Source organism: Schistocerca gregaria, chromosome 10 (assembly GCF_023897955.1).
Source record: "Schistocerca gregaria isolate iqSchGreg1 chromosome 10, iqSchGreg1.2, whole genome shotgun sequence".
Classification (NCBI taxonomy): domain Eukaryota; kingdom Metazoa; phylum Arthropoda; class Insecta; order Orthoptera; family Acrididae; genus Schistocerca; species Schistocerca gregaria.
Window position 1 is genome coordinate 103467815 of NC_064929.1, and position 18607 is coordinate 103486421.

The window sequence follows — 18607 nt, forward strand, 5'->3', positions numbered from 1 at the left end:
AGCGAATGATTAGCATCCACAATTGACAAGCGTGCTGTTATTAGTGCGCAGGAAGCACCCTCCTCCCACGCCTACACTTAATTTAGAAACAGTACAAGTGTTCCCGTAAGATTCTCAAGCCTATGTCGGAAAGATCTGCCTTGCGCCGAGTTCACGTAAATCCCACTGCACATTCCTATTCTTTGCGTGCAGTCAGCTGCTACTGGTGTTGCTAGTTGTGACTGCTGATAACAGATGCCGTAGCAATCAATTCATGGAGTGAGTTGTATGTTTTGCGATAGTCTGTCTCTGACAAGCAAGCACAGGTGACATAGGTGCGAACACAGGAAGCTTGCAGACCCTCGCTGCCTGCAGACACCGAGCAGCCACACTAGGAGGGCGGCCTAAGCCGTAGGCGAAATGTGCTCATTCGCTTTGGCGCGACGTCGAACTATAAATAATGCTGTCACTAGCGTGAGCGTCGTGGAAAGTCGGAAAAGTCGGCTGCGAGGGTGAGTGCCAAGTTTGGGGAACTTTTCGTTGTATGCGCATTGCAATGGAGACGTGGAAACTTGTTGTGGCCCAGTGTTTTGCAGTTGGACGACAAGATTGGTACACAGTAGTAAAGAGCGAGGCACTGAGTTGGCATGAATAATGGAGTGCACAATGGGGCTCGAGATGTGTTTGTTACCACAGGTGCTGTATGATTGTCGACAAGGAGTGAAAACGGAGCAATTTGTGACGGCTCTTTCAATTTAAGACGTTAAAAACAGACGGAATTTGCATTTGTAATACCAGAGCATCGAAACTACTTGGAACTTATGTGTATATGAACGGGTCCGCGCCTTTGTACTCTGCTCCCTTCACCGCTACAAACCAACCAACCATCGTGTCCGTGCGCATCTGAGTCGCAAAGAATGGGGAATAGCGCAGATTGGTCGTGCATGGGGCGTAGCTCAGTTGGTAGAGCGTTCGCTTGGCATGTGAAAGGTCCAGGGTTCAAGCCGCGGCGCCAACATTTTTTGTGGTCAGTACATGGTAAGTGTTGGTCGCGGCGAACCTAAAGGAACGCAAGATGTTGCAAAGCCAGCGTCACAGACTGATATGATGTATACTGACGTAAGGAGAGCAAGATGTAAGTGTGGGGACCGGCTGTTATCGAGGTGTCATCGAGTGCAGATCTGTCTTAGGTATCGCGGCTTAACCTCATTGAAGTCTAGAGGTTGGACAACACATTGGTCTTACTCAGAGCGGTGTCCGAATTCTATTTTCGACGTTATACGTGCCACTTTCATTGTGGCCAACTACGATTCGATACAGAATGCACGAAACCTGAAAGACACCCTAACAGATACATAGAGAGTAGTGTTTGTCTGCTGAATAATGGGAGTGCAAGGGTCTGTGTCGTCTATATGGCTGTATGTAGCACCATTGGTCTTCGGAGTTGCGGGCGTAGCTCAGATGGTAGAGCGCTCCCTTAGTATGCGAGAGGTACTGGGATCAATACCCAGTGCCTCCAGAATTTTTAACACACCTACATGCGCACCTTGCCATGCAAGAGGAATAATTCACAACCAGCAGATGTGTCTAGGAAGATACAAGCGAATGATTAGCATCCACAATTGACAAGCGTGCTGTTATTAGTGCGCAGGAAGCACCCTCCTCCCACGCCTACACTTAATTTAGAAACAGTACAAGTGTTCCCGTAAGATTCTCAAGCCTATGTCGGAAAGATCTGCCTTGCGCCGAGTTCACGTAAATCCCACTGCACATTCCTATTCTTTGCGTGCAGTCAGCTGCTACTGGTGTTGCTAGTTGTGACTGCTGATAACAGATGCCGTAGCAATCAATTCATGGAGTGAGTTGTATGTTTTGCGATAGTCTGTCTCTGACAAGCAAGCACAGGTGACATAGGTGCGAACACAGGAAGCTTGCAGACCCTCGCTGCCTGCAGACACCGAGCAGCCACACTAGGAGGGCGGCCTAAGCCGTAGGCGAAATGTGCTCATTCGCTTTGGCGCGACGTCGAACTATAAATAATGCTGTCACTAGCGTGAGCGTCGTGGAAAGTCGGAAAAGTCGGCTGCGAGGGTGAGTGCCAAGTTTGGGGAACGTTTCGTTGTATGCGCATTGCAATGGAGACGCGGAAACTTGTTGTGGCCCAGTGTTTTGCAGTTGGACGACAAGATTGGTACACAGTAGTAAAGAGCGAGGCACTGAGTTGGCATGAATAATGGAGTGCACAATGGGGCTCGAGATGTGTTTGTTACCTCAGGTGCTGTATGATTGTCGACAAGGAGTGAAAACGGAGCAATTTGTGACGGCTCTTTCAATTTAAGACGTTAAAAACAGACGGAATTTGCATTTGTAATACCAGAGCATCGAAACTACTTGGAACTTATGTGTATATGAACGGGTCCGCGCCTTTGTACTCTGCTCCCTTCACCGCTACAAACCAACCAACCATCGTGTCCGTGCGCATCTGAGTCGCAAAGAATGGGGAATAGCGCAGATTGGTCGTGCATGGGGCGTAGCTCAGTTGGTAGAGCGTTCGCTTGGCATGTGAAAGGTCCAGGGTTCAAGCCGCGGCGCCTACATTTTTTGTGGTCAGTGCATGGTAAGTGTTGGTCGCGGCGAACCTAAAGGAACGCAAGATGTTGCAAAGCCAGCGTCACAGACTGATATGATGTATACTGACGTAAGGAGAGCAAGATGTAAGTGTGGGGACCGGCTGTTATCGAGGTGTCATCGAGTGCAGATCTGTCTTAGGTATCGCGGCTTAACCTCATTGAAGTCTAGAGGTTGGACAACACGTTGGTCTTACTCAGAGCGGTGTCCGAATTCTATTTTCGACGTTATACGTGCCACTTTCATTGTGGCCAACTACGATTCGATACAGAATGCACGAAACCTGAAAGACACCCTAACAGATACATAGAGAGTAGTGTTTGTCTGCTGAATAATGGGAGTGCAAGGGTCTGTGTCGTCTATATGGCTGTATGTAGCACCATTGGTCTTCGGGGGGGCGGGCGTAGCTCAGATGGTAGAGCGCTCCCTTAGTATGCGAGAGGTACTGGGATCAATACCCAGTGCCTCCAGAATTTTTAACACACCTACATGCGCACCTTGCCATGCAAGAGGAATAATTCACAACCAGCAGATGTGTCTAGGAAGATACAAGCGAATGATTAGCATCCACAATTGACAAGCGTGCTGTTATTAGTGCGCAGGAAGCACCCTCCTCCCACGCCTACACTTAATTTAGAAACAGTACAAGTGTTCCCGTAAGATTCTCAAGCCTATGTCGGAAAGATCTGCCTTGCGCCGAGTTCACGTAAATCCCACTGCACATTCCTATTCTTTGCGTGCAGTCAGCTGCTACTGGTGTTGCTAGTTGTGACTGCTGATAACAGATGCCGTAGCAATCAATTCATGGAGTGAGTTGTATGTTTTGCGATAGTCTGTCTCTGACAAGCAAGCACAGGTGACATAGGTGCGAACACAGGAAGCTTGCAGACCCTCGCTGCCTGCAGACACCGAGCAGCCACACTAGGAGGGCGGCCTAAGCCGTAGGCGAAATGTGCTCATTCGCTTTGGCGCGACGTCGAACTATAAATAATGCTGTCACTAGCGTGAGCGTCGTGGAAAGTCGGAAAAGTCGGCTGCGAGGGTGAGTGCCAAGTTTGGGGAACGTTTCGTTGTATGCGCATTGCAATGGAGACGCGGAAACTTGTTGTGGCCCAGTGTTTTGCAGTTGGACGACAAGATTGGTACACAGTAGTAAAGAGCGAGGCACTGAGTTGGCATGAATAATGGAGTGCACAATGGGGCTCGAGATGTGTTTGTTACCTCAGGTGCTGTATGATTGTCGACAAGGAGTGAAAACGGAGCAATTTGTGACGGCTCTTTCAATTTAAGACGTTAAAAACAGACGGAATTTGCATTTGTAATACCAGAGCATCGAAACTACTTGGAACTTATGTGTATACGAACGGGTCCGCGCCTTTGTACTCTGCTCCCTTCACCGCTACAAACCAACCAACCATCGTGTCCGTGCGCATCTGAGTCGCAAAGAATGGGGAATAGCGCAGATGGGTCGTGCATGGGGCGTAGCTCAGTTGGTAGAGCGTTCGCTTGGCATGTGAAAGGTCCAGGGTTCAAGCCGCGGCGCCTACATTTTTTGTGGTCAGTGCATGGTAAGTGTTGGTCGCGGCGAACCTAAAGGAACGCAAGATGTTGCAAAGCCAGCGTCACAGACTGATATGATGTATACTGACGTAAGGAGAGCAAGATGTAAGTGTGGGGACCGGCTGTTATCGAGGTGTCATCGAGTGCAGATCTGTCTTAGGTATCGCGGCTTAACCTCATTGAAGTCTAGAGGTTGGACAACACGTTGGTCTTACTCAGAGCGGTGTCCGAATTCTATTTTCGACGTTATACGTGCCACTTTCATTGTGGCCAACTACGATTCGATACAGAATGCACGAAACCTGAAAGACACCCTAACAGATACATAGAAAGTAGTGTTTGTCTGCTGAATAATGGGAGTGCAAGGGTCTGTGTCGTCTATATGGCTGTATGTAGCACCATTGGTCTTCGGGGGGGCGGGCGTAGCTCAGATGGTATAGCGCTCGCTTAGTATGCGAGAGGTACTGGGATCAATACCCAGTGCCTCCAGAATTTTTAACACACCTACATGCGCACCTTGCCATGCAAGAGGAATAATTCACAACCAGCAGATGTGTCTAGGAAGATACAAGCGAATGATTAGCATCCACAATTGACAAGCGTGCTGTTATTAGTGCGCAGGAAGCACCCTCCTCCCACGCCTACACTTAATTTAGAAACAGTACAAGTGTTCCCGTAAGATTCTCAAGCCTATGTCGGAAAGATCTGCCTTGCGCCGAGTTCACGTAAATCCCACTGCACATTCCTATTCTTTGCGTGCAGTCAGCTGCTACTGGTGTTGCTAGTTGTGACTGCTGATAACAGATGCCGTAGCAATCAATTCATGGAGTGAGTTGTATGTTTTGCGATAGTCTGTCTCTGACAAGCAAGCACAGGTGACATAGGTGCGAACACAGGAAGCTTGCAGACCCTCGCTGCCTGCAGACACCGAGCAGCCACACTAGGAGGGCGGCCTAAGCCGTAGGCGAAATGTGCTCATTCGCTTTGGCGCGACGTCGAACTATAAATAATGCTGTCACTAGCGTGAGCGTCGTGGAAAGTCGGAAAAGTCGGCTGCGAGGGTGAGTGCCAAGTTTGGGGAACGTTTCGTTGTATGCGCATTGCAATGGAGACGTGGAAACTTGTTGTGGCCCAGTGTTTTGCAGTTGGACGACAAGATTGGTACACAGTAGTAAAGAGCGAGGCACTGAGTTGGCATGAATAATGGAGTGCACAATGGGGCTCGAGATGTGTTTGTTACCTCAGGTGCTGTATGATTGTCGACAAGGAGTGAAAACGGAGCAATTTGTGACGGCTCTTTCAATTTAAGACGTTAAAAACAGACGGAATTTGCATTTGTAATACCAGAGCATCGAAACTACTTGGAACTTATGTGTATATGAACGGGTCCGCGCCTTTGTACTCTGCTCCCTTCACCGCTACAAACCAACCAACCATCGTGTCCGTGCGCATCTGAGTCGCAAAGAATGGGGAATAGCGCAGATTGGTCGTGCATGGGGCGTAGCTCAGTTGGTAGAGCGTTCGCTTGGCATGTGAAAGGTCCAGGGTTCAAGCCGCGGCGCCTACATTTTTTGTGGTCAGTGCATGGTAAGTGTTGGTCGCGGCGAACCTAAAGGAACGCAAGATGTTGCAAAGCCAGCGTCACAGACTGATATGATGTATACTGACGTAAGGAGAGCAAGATGTAAGTGTGGGGACCGGCTGTTATCGAGGTGTCATCGAGTGCAGATCTGTCTTAGGTATCGCGGCTTAACCTCATTGAAGTCTAGAGGTTGGACAACACGTTGGTCTTACTCAGAGCGGTGTCCGAATTCTATTTTCGACGTTATACGTGCCACTTTCATTGTGGCCAACTACGATTCGATACAGAATGCACGAAACCTGAAAGACACCCTAACAGATACATAGAGAGTAGTGTTTGTCTGCTGAATAATGGGAGTGCAAGGGTCTGTGTCGTCTATATGGCTGTATGTAGCACCATTGGTCTTCGGGGGGGCGGGCGTAGCTCAGATGGTAGAGCGCTCGCTTAGTATGCGAGAGGTACTGGGATCAATACCCAGTGCCTCCAGAATTTTTAACACACCTACATGCGCACCTTGCCATGCAAGAGGAATAATTCACAACCAGCAGATGTGTCTAGGAAGATACAAGCGAATGATTAGCATCCACAATTGACAAGCGTGCTGTTATTAGTGCGCAGGAAGCACCCTCCTCCCACGCCTACACTTAATTTAGAAACAGTACAAGTGTTCCCGTAAGATTCTCAAGCCTATGTCGGAAAGATCTGCCTTGCGCCGAGTTCACGTAAATCCCACTGCACATTCCTATTCTTTGCGTGCAGTCAGCTGCTACTGGTGTTGCTAGTTGTGACTGCTGATAACAGATGCCGTAGCAATCAATTCATGGAGTGAGTTGTATGTTTTGCGATAGTCTGTCTCTGACAAGCAAGCACAGGTGACATAGGTGCGAACACAGGAAGCTTGCAGACCCTCGCTGCCTGCAGACACCGAGCAGCCACACTAGGAGGGCGGCCTAAGCCGTAGGCGAAATGTGCTCATTCGCTTTGGCGCGACGTCGAACTATAAATAATGCTGTCACTAGCGTGAGCGTTGCGTGAGCGTCGTGGAAAGTCGGAAAAGTCGGCTGCGAGGGTGAGTGCCAAGTTTGGGGAACGTTTCGTTGTATGCGCATTGCAATGGAGACGCGGAAACTTGTTGTGGCCCAGTGTTTTGCAGTTGGACGACAAGATTGGTACACAGTAGTAAAGAGCGAGGCACTGAGTTGGCATGAATAATGGAGTGCACAATGGGGCTCGAGATGTGTTTGTTACCTCAGGTGCTGTATGATTTTCGACAAGGAGTGAAAACGGAGCAATTTGTGACGGCTCTTTCAATTTAAGACGTTAAAAACAGACGGAATTTGCATTTGTAATACCAGAGCATCGAAACTACTTGGAACTTATGTGTATATGAACGGGTCCGCGCCTTTGTACTCTGCTCCCTTCACCGCTACAAACCAACCAACCATCGTGTCCGTGCGCATCTGAGTCGCAAAGAATGGGGAATAGCGCAGATTGGTCGTGCATGGGGCGTAGCTCAGTTGGTAGAGCGTTCGCTTGGCATGTGAAAGGTCCAGGGTTCAAGCCGCGGCGCCTACATTTTTTGTGGTCAGTGCATGGTAAGTGTTGGTCGCGGCGAACCTAAAGGAACGCAAGATGTTGCAAAGCCAGCGTCACAGACTGATATGATGTATACTGACGTAAGGAGAGCAAGATGTAAGTGTGGGGACCGGCTGTTATCGAGGTGTCATCGAGTGCAGATCTGTCTTAGGTATCGCGGCTTAACCTCATTGAAGTCTAGAGGTTGGACAACACGTTGGTCTTACTCAGAGCGGTGTCCGAATTCTATTTTCGACGTTATACGTGCCACTTTCATTGTGGCCAACTACGATTCGATACAGAATGCACGAAACCTGAAAGACACCCTAACAGATACATAGAGAGTAGTGTTTGTCTGCTGAATAATGGGAGTGCAAGGGTCTGTGTCGTCTATATGGCTGTATGTAGCACCATTGGTCTTCGGGGGGGCGGGCGTAGCTCAGATGGTATAGCGCTCGCTTAGTATGCGAGAGGTACTGGGATCAATACCCAGTGCCTCCAGAATTTTTAACACACCTACATGCGCACCTTGCCATGCAAGAGGAATAATTCACAACCAGCAGATGTGTCTAGGAAGATACAAGCGAATGATTAGCATCCACAATTGACAAGCGTGCTGTTATTAGTGCGCAGGAAGCACCCTCCTCCCACGCCTACACTTAATTTAGAAACAGTACAAGTGTTCCCGTAAGATTCTCAAGCCTATGTCGGAAAGATCTGCCTTGCGCCGAGTTCACGTAAATCCCACTGCACATTCCTATTCTTTGCGTGCAGTCAGCTGCTACTGGTGTTGCTAGTTGTGACTGCTGATAACAGATGCCGTAGCAATCAATTCATGGAGTGAGTTGTATGTTTTGCGATAGTCTGTCTCTGACAAGCAAGCACAGGTGACATAGGTGCGAACACAGGAAGCTTGCAGACCCTCGCTGCCTGCAGACACCGAGCAGCCACACTAGGAGGGCGGCCTAAGCCGTAGGCGAAATGTGCTCATTCGCTTTGGCGCGACGTCGAACTATAAATAATGCTGTCACTAGCGTGAGCGTCGTGGAAAGTCGGAAAAGTCGGCTGCGAGGGTGAGTGCCAAGTTTGGGGAACGTTTCGTTGTATGCGCATTGCAATGGAGACGTGGAAACTTGTTGTGGCCCAGTGTTTTGCAGTTGGACGACAAGATTGGTACACAGTAGTAAAGAGCGAGGCACTGAGTTGGCATGAATAATGGAGTGCACAATGGGGCTCGAGATGTGTTTGTTACCTCAGGTGCTGTATGATTGTCGACAAGGAGTGAAAACGGAGCAATTTGTGACGGCTCTTTCAATTTAAGACGTTAAAAACAGACGGAATTTGCATTTGTAATACCAGAGCATCGAAACTACTTGGAACTTATGTGTATATGAACGGGTCCGCGCCTTTGTACTCTGCTCCCTTCACCGCTACAAACCAACCAACCATCGTGTCCGTGCGCATCTGAGTCGCAAAGAATGGGGAATAGCGCAGATTGGTCGTGCATGGGGCGTAGCTCAGTTGGTAGAGCGTTCGCTTGGCATGTGAAAGGTCCAGGGTTCAAGCCGCGGCGCCTACATTTTTTGTGGTCAGTGCATGGTAAGTGTTGGTCGCGGCGAACCTAAAGGAACGCAAGATGTTGCAAAGCCAGCGTCACAGACTGATATGATGTATACTGACGTAAGGAGAGCAAGATGTAAGTGTGGGGACCGGCTGTTATCGAGGTGTCATCGAGTGCAGATCTGTCTTAGGTATCGCGGCTTAACCTCATTGAAGTCTAGAGGTTGGACAACACGTTGGTCTTACTCAGAGCGGTGTCCGAATTCTATTTTCGACGTTATACGTGCCACTTTCATTGTGGCCAACTACGATTCGATACAGAATGCACGAAACCTGAAAGACACTCTAACAGATACATAGAGAGTAGTGTTTGTCTGCTGAATAATGGGAGTGCAAGGGTCTGTGTCGTCTATATGGCTGTATGTAGCACCATTGGTCTTCGGGGGGGCGGGCGTAGCTCAGATGGTAGAGCGCTCGCTTAGTATGCGAGAGGTACTGGGATCAATACCCAGTGCCTCCAGAATTTTTAACACACCTACATGCGCACCTTGCCATGCAAGAGGAATAATTCACAACCAGCAGATGTGTCTAGGAAGATACAAGCGAATGATTAGCATCCACAATTGACAAGCGTGCTGTTATTAGTGCGCAGGAAGCACCCTCCTCCCACGCCTACACTTAATTTAGAAACAGTACAAGTGTTCCCGTAAGATTCTCAAGCCTATGTCGGAAAGATCTGCCTTGCGCCGAGTTCACGTAAATCCCACTGCACATTCCTATTCTTTGCGTGCAGTCAGCTGCTACTGGTGTTGCTAGTTGTGACTGCTGATAACAGATGCCGTAGCAATCAATTCATGGAGTGAGTTGTATGTTTTGCGATAGTCTGTCTCTGACAAGCAAGCACAGGTGACATAGGTGCGAACACAGGAAGCTTGCAGACCCTCGCTGCCTGCAGACACCGAGCAGCCACACTAGGAGGGCGGCCTAAGCCGTAGGCGAAATGTGCTCATTCGCTTTGGCGCGACGTCGAACTATAAATAATGCTGTCACTAGCGTGAGCGTTGCGTGAGCGTCGTGGAAAGTCGGAAAAGTCGGCTGCGAGGGTGAGTGCCAAGTTTGGGGAACGTTTCGTTGTATGCGCATTGCAATGGAGACGCGGAAACTTGTTGTGGCCCAGTGTTTTGCAGTTGGACGACAAGATTGGTACACAGTAGTAAAGAGCGAGGCACTGAGTTGGCATGAATAATGGAGTGCACAATGGGGCTCGAGATGTGTTTGTTACCTCAGGTGCTGTATGATTTTCGACAAGGAGTGAAAACGGAGCAATTTGTGACGGCTCTTTCAATTTAAGACGTTAAAAACAGACGGAATTTGCATTTGTAATACCAGAGCATCGAAACTACTTGGAACTTATGTGTATATGAACGGGTCCGCGCCTTTGTACTCTGCTCCCTTCACCGCTACAAACCAACCAACCATCGTGTCCGTGCGCATCTGAGTCGCAAAGAATGGGGAATAGCGCAGATTGGTCGTGCATGGGGCGTAGCTCAGTTGGTAGAGCGTTCGCTTGGCATGTGAAAGGTCCAGGGTTCAAGCCGCGGCGCCTACATTTTTTGTGGTCAGTGCATGGTAAGTGTTGGTCGCGGCGAACCTAAAGGAACGCAAGATGTTGCAAAGCCAGCGTCACAGACTGATATGATGTATACTGACGTAAGGAGAGCAAGATGTAAGTGTGGGGACCGGCTGTTATCGAGGTGTCATCGAGTGCAGATCTGTCTTAGGTATCGCGGCTTAACCTCATTGAAGTCTAGAGGTTGGACAACACGTTGGTCTTACTCAGAGCGGTGTCCGAATTCTATTTTCGACGTTATACGTGCCACTTTCATTGTGGCCAACTACGATTCGATACAGAATGCACGAAACCTGAAAGACACCCTAACAGATACATAGAGAGTAGTGTTTGTCTGCTGAATAATGGGAGTGCAAGGGTCTGTGTCGTCTATATGGCTGTATGTAGCACCATTGGTCTTCGGGGGGGCGGGCGTAGCTCAGATGGTATAGCGCTCGCTTAGTATGCGAGAGGTACTGGGATCAATACCCAGTGCCTCCAGAATTTTTAACACACCTACATGCGCACCTTGCCATGCAAGAGGAATAATTCACAACCAGCAGATGTGTCTAGGAAGATACAAGCGAATGATTAGCATCCACAATTGACAAGCGTGCTGTTATTAGTGCGCAGGAAGCACCCTCCTCCCACGCCTACACTTAATTTAGAAACAGTACAAGTGTTCCCGTAAGATTCTCAAGCCTATGTCGGAAAGATCTGCCTTGCGCCGAGTTCACGTAAATCCCACTGCACATTCCTATTCTTTGCGTGCAGTCAGCTGCTACTGGTGTTGCTAGTTGTGACTGCTGATAACAGATGCCGTAGCAATCAATTCATGGAGTGAGTTGTATGTTTTGCGATAGTCTGTCTCTGACAAGCAAGCACAGGTGACATAGGTGCGAACACAGGAAGCTTGCAGACCCTCGCTGCCTGCAGACACCGAGCAGCCACACTAGGAGGGCGGCCTAAGCCGTAGGCGAAATGTGCTCATTCGCTTTGGCGCGACGTCGAACTATAAATAATGCTGTCACTAGCGTGAGCGTCGTGGAAAGTCGGAAAAGTCGGCTGCGAGGGTGAGTGCCAAGTTTGGGGAACGTTTCGTTGTATGCGCATTGCAATGGAGACGTGGAAACTTGTTGTGGCCCAGTGTTTTGCAGTTGGACGACAAGATTGGTACACAGTAGTAAAGAGCGAGGCACTGAGTTGGCATGAATAATGGAGTGCACAATGGGGCTCGAGATGTGTTTGTTACCTCAGGTGCTGTATGATTGTCGACAAGGAGTGAAAACGGAGCAATTTGTGACGGCTCTTTCAATTTAAGACGTTAAAAACAGACGGAATTTGCATTTGTAATACCAGAGCATCGAAACTACTTGGAACTTATGTGTATATGAACGGGTCCGCGCCTTTGTACTCTGCTCCCTTCACCGCTACAAACCAACCAACCATCGTGTCCGTGCGCATCTGAGTCGCAAAGAATGGGGAATAGCGCAGATTGGTCGTGCATGGGGCGTAGCTCAGTTGGTAGAGCGTTCGCTTGGCATGTGAAAGGTCCAGGGTTCAAGCCGCGGCGCCTACATTTTTTGTGGTCAGTGCATGGTAAGTGTTGGTCGCGGCGAACCTAAAGGAACGCAAGATGTTGCAAAGCCAGCGTCACAGACTGATATGATGTATACTGACGTAAGGAGAGCAAGATGTAAGTGTGGGGACCGGCTGTTATCGAGGTGTCATCGAGTGCAGATCTGTCTTAGGTATCGCGGCTTAACCTCATTGAAGTCTAGAGGTTGGACAACACGTTGGTCTTACTCAGAGCGGTGTCCGAATTCTATTTTCGACGTTATACGTGCCACTTTCATTGTGGCCAACTACGATTCGATACAGAATGCACGAAACCTGAAAGACACCCTAACAGATACATAGAGAGTAGTGTTTGTCTGCTGAATAATGGGAGTGCAAGGGTCTGTGTCGTCTATATGGCTGTATGTAGCACCATTGGTCTTCGGGGGGGCGGGCGTAGCTCAGATGGTAGAGCGCTCGCTTAGTATGCGAGAGGTACTGGGATCAATACCCAGTGCCTCCAGAATTTTTAACACACCTACATGCGCACCTTGCCATGCAAGAGGAATAATTCACAACCAGCAGATGTGTCTAGGAAGATACAAGCGAATGATTAGCATCCACAATTGACAAGCGTGCTGTTATTAGTGCGCAGGAAGCACCCTCCTCCCACGCCTACACTTAATTTAGAAACAGTACAAGTGTTCCCGTAAGATTCTCAAGCCTATGTCGGAAAGATCTGCCTTGCGCCGAGTTCACGTAAATCCCACTGCACATTCCTATTCTTTGCGTGCAGTCAGCTGCTACTGGTGTTGCTAGTTGTGACTGCTGATAACAGATGCCGTAGCAATCAATTCATGGAGTGAGTTGTATGTTTTGCGATAGTCTGTCTCTGACAAGCAAGCACAGGTGACATAGGTGCGAACACAGGAAGCTTGCAGACCCTCGCTGCCTGCAGACACCGAGCAGCCACACTAGGAGGGCGGCCTAAGCCGTAGGCGAAATGTGCTCATTCGCTTTGGCGCGACGTCGAACTATAAATAATGCTGTCACTAGCGTGAGCGTTGCGTGAGCGTCGTGGAAAGTCGGAAAAGTCGGCTGCGAGGGTGAGTGCCAAGTTTGGGGAACGTTTCGTTGTATGCGCATTGCAATGGAGACGCGGAAACTTGTTGTGGCCCAGTGTTTTGCAGTTGGACGACAAGATTGGTACACAGTAGTAAAGAGCGAGGCACTGAGTTGGCATGAATAATGGAGTGCACAATGGGGCTCGAGATGTGTTTGTTACCTCAGGTGCTGTATGATTGTCGACAAGGAGTGAAAACGGAGCAATTTGTGACGGCTCTTTCAATTTAAGACGTTAAAAACAGACGGAATTTGCATTTGTAATACCAGAGCATCGAAACTACTTGGAACTTATGTGTATATGAACGGGTCCGCGCCTTTGTACTCTGCTCCCTTCACCGCTACAAACCAACCAACCATCGTGTCCGTGCGCATCTGAGTCGCAAAGAATGGGGAATAGCGCAGATTGGTCGTGCATGGGGCGTAGCTCAGTTGGTAGAGCGTTCGCTTGGCATGTGAAAGGTCCAGGGTTCAAGCCGCGGCGCCTACATTTTTTGTGGTCAGTGCATGGTAAGTGTTGGTCGCGGCGAACCTAAAGGAACGCAAGATGTTGCAAAGCCAGCGTCACAGACTGATATGATGTATACTGACGTAAGGAGAGCAAGATGTAAGTGTGGGGACCGGCTGTTATCGAGGTGTCATCGAGTGCAGATCTGTCTTAGGTATCGCGGCTTAACCTCATTGAAGTCTAGAGGTTGGACAACACGTTGGTCTTACTCAGAGCGGTGTCCGAATTCTATTTTCGACGTTATACGTGCCACTTTCATTGTGGCCAACTACGATTCGATACAGAATGCACGAAACCTGAAAGACACCCTAACAGATACATAGAGAGTAGTGTTTGTCTGCTGAATAATGGGAGTGCAAGGGTCTGTGTCGTCTATATGGCTGTATGTAGCACCATTGGTCTTCGGGGGGGCGGGCGTAGCTCAGATGGTAGAGCGCTCGCTTAGTATGCGAGAGGTACTGGGATCAATACCCAGTGCCTCCAGAATTTTTAACACACCTACATGCGCACCTTGCCATGCAAGAGGAATAATTCACAACCAGCAGATGTGTCTAGGAAGATACAAGCGAATGATTAGCATCCACAATTGACAAGCGTGCTGTTATTAGTGCGCAGGAAGCACCCTCCTCCCACGCCTACACTTAATTTAGAAACAGTACAAGTGTTCCCGTAAGATTCTCAAGCCTATGTCGGAAAGATCTGCCTTGCGCCGAGTTCACGTAAATCCCACTGCACATTCCTATTCTTTGCGTGCAGTCAGCTGCTACTGGTGTTGCTAGTTGTGACTGCTGATAACAGATGCCGTAGCAATCAATTCATGGAGTGAGTTGTATGTTTTGCGATAGTCTGTCTCTGACAAGCAAGCACAGGTGACATAGGTGCGAACACAGGAAGCTTGCAGACCCTCGCTGCCTGCAGACACCGAGCAGCCACACTAGGAGGGCGGCCTAAGCCGTAGGCGAAATGTGCTCATTCGCTTTGGCGCGACGTCGAACTATAAATAATGCTGTCACTAGCGTGAGCGTCGTGGAAAGTCGGAAAAGTCGGCTGCGAGGGTGAGTGCCAAGTTTGGGGAACGTTTCGTTGTATGCGCATTGCAATGGAGACGCGGAAACTTGTTGTGGCCCAGTGTTTTGCAGTTGGACGACAAGATTGGTACACAGTAGTAAAGAGCGAGGCACTGAGTTGGCATGAATAATGGAGTGCACAATGGGGCTCGAGATGTGTTTGTTACCTCAGGTGCTGTATGATTGTCGACAAGGAGTGAAAACGGAGCAATTTGTGACGGCTCTTTCAATTTAAGACGTTAAAAACAGACGGAATTTGCATTTGTAATACCAGAGCATCGAAACTACTTGGAACTTATGTGTATATGAACGGGTCCGCGCCTTTGTACTCTGCTCCCTTCACCGCTACAAACCAACCAACCATCGTGTCCGTGCGCATCTGAGTCGTAAAGAATGGGGAAAAGCGCAGATTGGTCGTGCATGGAGCGTAGCTCAGTTGGTAGAGCGTTCGCTTGGCATGTGAAAGGTCCAGGGTTCAAGCCGCGGCGCCTACATTTTTTGTGGTCAGTGCATGGTAAGTGTTGGTCGCGGCGAACCTAAAGGAACGCAAGATGTTGCAAAGCCAGCGTCACAGACTGATATGATGTATACTGACGTAAGGAGAGCAAGATGTAAGTGTGGGGACCGGCTGTTATCGAGGTGTCATCGAGTGCAGATCTGTCTTAGGTATCGCGGCTTAACCTCATTGAAGTCTAGAGGTTGGACAACACGTTGGTCTTACTCAGAGCGGTGTCCGAATTCTATTTTCGACGTTATACGTGCCACTTTCATTGTGGCCAACTACGATTCGATACAGAATGCACGAAACCTGAAAGACACCCTAACAGATACATAGAGAGTAGTGTTTGTCTGCTGAATAATGGGAGTGCAAGGGTCTGTGTCGTCTATATGGCTGTATGTAGCACCATTGGTCTTCGGGGGGGCGGGCGTAGCTCAGATGGTAGAGCGCTCGCTTAGTATGCGAGAGGTACTGGGATCAATACCCAGTGCCTCCAGAATTTTTAACACACCTACATGCGCACCTTGCCATGCAAGAGGAATAATTCACAACCAGCAGATGTGTCTAGGAAGATACAAGCGAATGATTAGCATCCACAATTGACAAGCGTGCTGTTATTAGTGCGCAGGAAGCACCCTCCTCCCACGCCTACACTTAATTTAGAAACAGTACAAGTGTTCCCGTAAGATTCTCAAGCCTATGTCGGAAAGATCTGCCTTGCGCCGAGTTCACGTAAATCCCACTGCACATTCCTATTCTTTGCGTGCAGTCAGCTGCTACTGGTGTTGCTAGTTGTGACTGCTGATAACAGATGCCGTAGCAATCAATTCATGGAGTGAGTTGTATGTTTTGCGATAGTCTGTCTCTGACAAGCAAGCACAGGTGACATAGGTGCGAACACAGGAAGCTTGCAGACCCTCGCTGCCTGCAGACACCGAGCAGCCACACTAGGAGGGCGGCCTAAGCCGTAGGCGAAATGTGCTCATTCGCTTTGGCGCGACGTCGAACTATAAATAATGCTGTCACTAGCGTGAGCGTCGTGGAAAGTCGGAAAAGTCGGCTGCGAGGGTGAGTGCCAAGTTTGGGGAACGTTTCGTTGTATGCGCATTGCAATGGAGACGCGGAAACTTGTTGTGGCCCAGTGTTTTGCAGTTGGACGACAAGATTGGTACACAGTAGTAAAGAGCGAGGCACTGAGTTGGCATGAATAATGGAGTGCACAATGGGGCTCGAGATGTGTTTGTTACCTCAGGTGCTGTATGATTGTCGACAAGGAGTGAAAACGGAGCAATTTGTGACGGCTCTTTCAATTTAAGACGTTAAAAACAGACGGAATTTGCATTTGTAATACCAGAGCATCGAAACTACTTGGAACTTATGTGTATATGAACGGGTCCGCGCCTTTGTACTCTGCTCCCTTCACCGCTACAAACCAACCAACCATCGTGTCCGTGCGCATCTGAGTCGCAAAGAATGGGGAATAGCGCAGATTGGTCGTGCATGGGGCGTAGCTCAGTTGGTAGAGCGTTCGCTTGGCATGTGAAAGGTCCAGGGTTCAAGCCGCGGCGCCTACATTTTTTGTGGTCAGTGCATGGTAAGTGTTGGTCGCGGCGAACCTAAAGGAACGCAAGATGTTGCAAAGCCAGCGTCACAGACTGATATGATGTATACTGACGTAAGGAGAGCAAGATGTAAGTGTGGGGACCGGCTGTTATCGAGGTGTCATCGAGTGCAGATCTGTCTTAGGTATCGCGGCTTAACCTCATTGAAGTCTAGAGGTTGGACAACACGTTGGTCTTACTCAGAGCGGTGTCCGAATTCTATTTTCGACGTTATACGTGCCACTTTCATTGTGGCCAACTACGATTCGATACAGAATGCACGAAACCTGAAAGACACCCTAACAGATACATAGAGAGTAGTGTTTGTCTGCTGAATAATGGGAGTGCAAGGGTCTGTGTCGTCTATATGGCTGTATGTAGCACCATTGGTCTTCGGGGGGGCGGGCGTAGCTCAGATGGTAGAGCGCTCGCTTAGTATGCGAGAGGTACTGGGATCAATACCCAGTGCCTCCAGAATTTTTAACACACCTACATGCGCACCTTGCCATGCAAGAGGAATAATTCACAACCAGCAGATGTGTCTAGGAAGATACAAGCGAATGATTAGCATCCACAATTGACAAGCGTGCTGTTATTAGTGCGCAGGAAGCACCCTCCTCCCACGCCTACACTTAATTTAGAAACAGTACAAGTGTTCCCGTAAGATTCTCAAGCCTATGTCGGAAAGATCTGCCTTGCGCCGAGTTCACGTAAATCCCACTGCACATTCCTATTCTTTGCGTGCAGTCAGCTGCTACTGGTGTTGCTAGTTGTGACTGCTGATAACAGATGCCGTAGCAATCAATTCATGGAGTGAGTTGTATGTTTTGCGATAGTCTGTCTCTGACAAGCAAGCACAGGTGACATAGGTGCGAACACAGGAAGCTTGCAGACCCTCGCTGCCTGCAGACACCGAGCAGCCACACTAGGAGGGCGGCCTAAGCCGTAGGCGAAATGTGCTCATTCGCTTTGGCGCGACGTCGAACTATAAATCATGCTGTCACTAGCGTGAGCGTCGTGGAAAGTCGGAAAAGTCGGCTGCGAGGGTGAGTGCCAAGTTTGGGGAACGTTTCGTTGTATGCGCATTGCAATGGAGATGCGGAAACTTGTTGTGGCCCAGTGTTTTGCAGTTGGACGACAAGATTGGTACACAGTAGTAAAGAGCGAGGCACTGAGTTGGCATGAATAATGGAGTGCACAATGGGGCTCGAGATGTGTTTGTTACCTCAGGTGCTGTATGATTGTCGACAAGGAGTGAAAACGGAGCAATTTGTGACGGCTCTTTTAATTTAAGACGTTAAAAACAGACGGAATTTGCATTTGTAATACCAGAGCATCGAAACTACTTGGAACTTATGTGTATATGAACGGGTCCGCGCCTTTGTACTCTGCTCCCTTCACCGCTACAAACCAACCAACCATCGTGTCCGTGCGCATCTGAGTCGCAAAGAATGGGGAATAGCGCAGATTGGTCGTGCATGGGGCGTAGCTCAGTTGGTAGAGCGTTCGCTTGGCATGTGAAAGGTCCAGGGTTCAAGCCGCGGCGCCTACATTTTTTGTGGTCAGTGCATGGTAAGTGTTGGTCGCGGCGAACCTAAAGGAACGCAACATGTTGCAAAGCCAGCGTCACAGACTGATATGATGTATACTGACGTAAGGAGAGCAAGATGTAAGTGTGGGGACCGGCTGTTATCGAGGTGTCATCGAGTGCAGATCTGTCTTAGGTATCGCGGCTTAACCTCATTGAAGTCTAGAGGTTG

General features: G+C 49.0%; 1 non-coding gene across 1 annotated transcript; it reads left to right on the top strand.

Moving 5' to 3' along the window:
- The first annotated feature begins 925 nt into the window (after positions 1 to 925).
- Trnaa-ggc (transfer RNA alanine (anticodon GGC)) lies at positions 926 to 997 on the top strand. Its single transcript has one exon. It is a non-coding gene; the product is annotated as a tRNA-Ala (tRNA).
- Positions 998 to 18607: the final 17610 nt, after the last annotated feature.